The sequence below is a fragment of the Pteropus alecto genome, unplaced genomic scaffold (assembly GCF_000325575.1).
Source record: "Pteropus alecto unplaced genomic scaffold, ASM32557v1 scaffold38, whole genome shotgun sequence".
Lineage (NCBI taxonomy): Eukaryota > Metazoa > Chordata > Mammalia > Chiroptera > Pteropodidae > Pteropus > Pteropus alecto.
The window spans coordinates 5,317,278-5,322,095 of record NW_006442512.1 but is presented as its reverse complement, the minus strand read 5'-3'; positions in this window follow the sequence as shown (position 1 = coordinate 5,322,095).

Sequence of the window (4,818 nt, the reverse complement as noted above, 5' to 3'; positions counted from 1 at the left end):
GAAGGCAGAGGCCATATCCTCTTTCTTCCTAGTCCCTCAGAGAGCTCAGAACAGTGCAGGGCAAAGCGTCAGGTCCTACCCTGCTGGGAAGACAGGTTACATTTAAAGAGAAAAAACAGTGTCAGGGACTGACCACAAACCTGTTTTCCAGCCGGGCCCTTTGAACAGGCCATGACCCAGCCACCTCGCCCCAGTCTGCTCATTTCCCAGTGGGCTTGCCGTCTTGAATCATCACCGCGATGAACATCCTCATCTACAAACTGGAAGGAAGAGTGACAGCGCTGTCAGAAAGCTGTCGTAAGGATTCCATGAGAGCGCGTGCAGCGCCTGGCACCCGGCAAGCCTTCAACAGGCATCAGCTCACGGAGTTGTTTTTAATCATTACAGATATTCCCATTAAGAGGACAGACAAGCTGAGACTCTGAGAGCATCTGGACAGTCCGTCTGTGGGAGAAGCACATCCCCCAAGCCCCCAGGGCACTTCTTTTGTCTTCCAAGTTCAAGGGTCTTGTGCAGCTAGGTAATCAAAAGCCAAATGAATGTCCTGAGGGGCCGGGAACATCACTCTTGCTCTCTGCTCGCTTGGGGACGAGGCCCTGAGACCCTAACCTTCCTTCCCTGAGATTTCTCTCTCCACCCCAGGCCTGTATGAATCAGAGATGGCCAAATGGTGCCTTGTAAATACGCACAAAGGAGGTGGCAGGGGCCTCTGAGACCTGTCACCGGCTCAATCAATGCCTCTCTCCGCCCTCGAGAGATCAATACAGCTAATGCAGCAATCTGGAGCCTGGAGAGTGTCACTTGTGGACCTGCTGCTTATTTTCCTCCCACTTTCTCTTAGCACCTCCAGCCCTTATTGCTACCCTACACTCCCCCCACCCCAAGTGGCGGCTGGTGTGACTGTTGGCCTCCCTGGAGCCGTGACCCTGGAGGGTGAGTCAAAGGAGGGGGCACTGGCGCTGTCACCCTTCAGCTGGCTGATGTGGAGGTCTTAATGAATATGAATCGCCTCCTCCTCCGTGGAGCCAGCCCCGTCAGATTCCTTCACACCTCGCTGAGCGCGGAAAGGTTACTCAGAATTAAATGTAAATCACATATTTACTGGTATGAATCAGATCACAGTGTCACTTTCTCACAACAGAGAGTTTAATCACGCTGCAGCCCCAAGGGTTTCTGCTCCCGTGCGGCTGCACCTGAGCTCACAGGAAATCAGCTCACAGCCCTCCGAAGTGGGAGTGAGGGTGGGAGTGCTTCAGAGCCTGGGAAAGGGCAGCGGGCAGCTGGAGACCCAGCACTGGTGTGCACGGCCCTTTGGTGCCCAAGTCACGACGGCCTTTTAATATCACGTCAGTCAGAAATGGCCACCACAGGCTAGGCAGTGCCTTACATGCTGTGGCTATTTAATAAATGTTGAATAATCACAGCAATACCATCTCTAAAAGGCTGGCAGTGACCTCCCTTTCCAGGCTCACATGTGTTAAGGGAGCCAGGAGAAGAAAGGAGAGGGACACGTGAAAGGGTTTCATTGACGCTGATCCCTGTTGAGAGGCTGTGTTCTGGGGGGACCACCTGCTCTGCAGCGGGACTGTGGGCAGTTCACCTAGACTGCAGGTTCTTTGTAAAAGTGGAGAGAAAGTGCAGGTCTTGCGACTCCACTGACATGTTGCATGTGGATGCATTTACCCACAGGAAAGTACTCTGAAAAGGTAAGGAGCAATGGCCACGAACGCAGGGCAAAGGCCACCGGACAAGGAATAAAAGGATCCATGTGTCATCCCTGCTTCTCCCACTTCATGGTTACGTGGCCCTTAGAGTATCCTTCATCTTCTCTGAGCTTCAGGTTAACACAAACAAAGTAGAAATGATGAGGCCTTTCCTGATGAAGAGAGGCTCCAATGAATGCAAGAGAGACATATCTCTGTGCAAACTATGAAGTGCCGAACACAGCTAGGGAGCACTGTGTGGATTATTCCCTTCAGCCACGGTAGGATGTCAGGGACCTCTGCTTTCCCCAGGATGTTATAGTCTTTTCCCTTCCCAAGACTGCTCATTTGGAGGCCAGTCTCCAGGCTAATAGCAGTGCATTTGGAGAGCTCTTTGCAGTTTGCAAAGCAGTGTGCAAGGTAGGAGCCTGCAGTTTACTTAAGAGGACGCTTTGGCTTTGGGAGTTCCCTGGTGGCTCCAGCTCCTCGCAAGGAGGTGTGCTGGAAGAGTTGGTTCTTCTGTCAAACTTTGTGCCAGAGTGCCCTTCCCAGAGCTAAATGGCTGGATTGGACTTTCTTGACTGGAGAATTTCCTAACTGGATTACTATTTCCCAGAAAACTGAGCTCACATCGTCTGCAAGGAAGCGAGTCCACATTGTGTGTGTGTGTGTGTGTGTGTGTGTGTGTGTGTGTGTGTGTTTAACCCCAGTAACAGATGTCATTTCTTCATGTATCAGGAAGACTCTTTTCACCAATTTTAAGGAACAAAGCTCTCTTGGGCTTAAAGTCAATGAATGTTCTTTTTATAGCCAGTCCCAGTCTTAGAAAACCTCTGCCTTTGTTTATGAGCTCGAGTTAAGGAAATATCCCCTGGATTTGAAATTCATCTTTTAACCCTTAGCTGGACATGAATAAGAAGTGAAATCATAATTTTAGGGGAAAGAAAGTCTGGACAGTTACCTATTGTGTAACAAATCACCGCAAAACTTAGTGGGGTAAAACAAAACCCGATTTAACTCATAGCTTCTGCAGTCAGGCATTTGGACAGGGCACAGTGGAATGCTCATCTATGCTCCACCATGTCTGGGGCTCAGCTGGGGAGATTCACATCCTTTGGGAGTGACTTGAGCTGCTGGGAGCTAGAGGCGGCTAGAGGCTTCTTCATTCACCTCTCTGGTGCCTGGGCTGCAATATCTCAAAGTCTGGGCTCACTGGGGAGATCACTTCATAAATTATATATATGTCTAACCACTATGCTGTACACCTGAAACTAATATAAAATAATATTGAATGTCAATTGTAATTGGGAAAGAAAGTCTGAGTTCAGATCATCACAGCACCCCCATGTGGCCTCTCTATGTGGAAGAGGCTTCTCACCACTTGGAGGCTCAGGTTGGGGGGCACATCTGGAGAATCAGTGTTCTAAGAGACCAAGCAAATGTTTCAAGGTATCTTATGACCTAACCTTTGAAGTCATGCAGTATCACTTCTGCCACATTCTATTGGTTATAAGGGGTTACTAAGGCCAGCCCAAATTTAAGGGAGATGAATCAGATTCCATCTCTTGAGGGGGGAGTGGCGAGGTCCCATTGCTGAAGAGCACATGGGATGGGAGTTACTGTTGCTGCCATATTTGGAAAATACGTCTGCTACAAGATCTGTTGTTGCTTCTTTAAATTAAACCACTGAGAAATCAATCAACCAATCATGCAATTGCCAAATATATGCTATTTGGCACCTCCCACGTGCAGGCAGAGAACTTAGATTCTATTGCTCACGACTGCAGATTCCACGTTTATAAAAGGTTTATAAAATGGGATCCAATCAGGAATCTACTGATGGCAAGAAAGAGTGACCCGATCCAGGCAGCTCAAGAAGAGAAGAGATGTTTATTGTCAGGTCACTCGGATGTCTCATTAAAATCTAAGGATAGAATCCTAAATTCATTTCCAGGAAAGAGACTCAACTGGGAAGCCTTCAGTAACAGAAACAGCCTTCACTCTGTCTCCCAGGACCACACAAGGAAATCCGCTTCTCCTGGGCACTCTGTGGACTTCCTTCTCTGCTGTTTAGTTTCCTTTGCTCATTCAGAGTCTCACTATTTCTCCTTCACAGCTCATGACTTCTTCATGACCCATAATAACCACCATGATTCAAATTCTACCTCTTGACCTTTCAACTATAAGTCTACTGCACTCAGAGTCTCAACCCCTAATCCTGACTAACCCAGACTATCTTTTCTAGCCATTTCTTGTAGGTCATGGATGGCTGGCCAGTCTATAAATAAGATACCTTTGCATCAGGTGCCTACCTCTTGGTCCAATTAGGCAAAGGGCACAGGGAATTCCATGGGACAAAACATGAAAACATGGCTGAGGTCTTTCAGTGAGATCTATGGGTGAGGCACTATTTCTTAGTGCAAAGTAGGCTATTGTGAACTTCTCTAGTGCTCTCTCACTGACCTATGGGGAAGTTGGAATTGACAAAATAGGGAGAAAATCCTCTTTAATCTGCAAACTGCTGCATGGATGGGGCCAGCATCACACTCAATCTATTCATTTATTTGAGAAATATTTATTGAGCATCTACTAGGTGCCAGATACCCATGCTCAGAACTAGGGAGAGAGCCACAAACGAGTTAGACCTGGTTTGGCTCTTGCTCTCCTCCTCATTTCTGTGATCATATATCAAATCATAAGATACAGAGTCTGTGAAAGCCCAAACAGCTTTAAATCTGACTGGCAACACTAGGCATAAACACAAGAGAGTTTAATAAAAACCTATGAGCAAATTAAAGTACAACGAAGTGACATTTTTTACTGATCAGATTGGCAAAGAATAAACACACACTGAGAGTGGTATGCACAAAATGAACACACTTTTACGTTACCTGTGGGAGTGAGAATTGATACAAACTTCAAATGGGCCATTTGAAAATATCCCTTAAGATTAAAAATGCACCCCTCCTGGGAAGTTGTAATTCCATGTATAGGGAATTATTTGTTGCGATCCTCTCTGTGATGTCAAATTACTGGAAATTACCTAAAAGTCTTGTAATAAGAGAATGGTTAAATAGATTATGGTACATCCCTTAAATAGACTCCTAAATGGTTA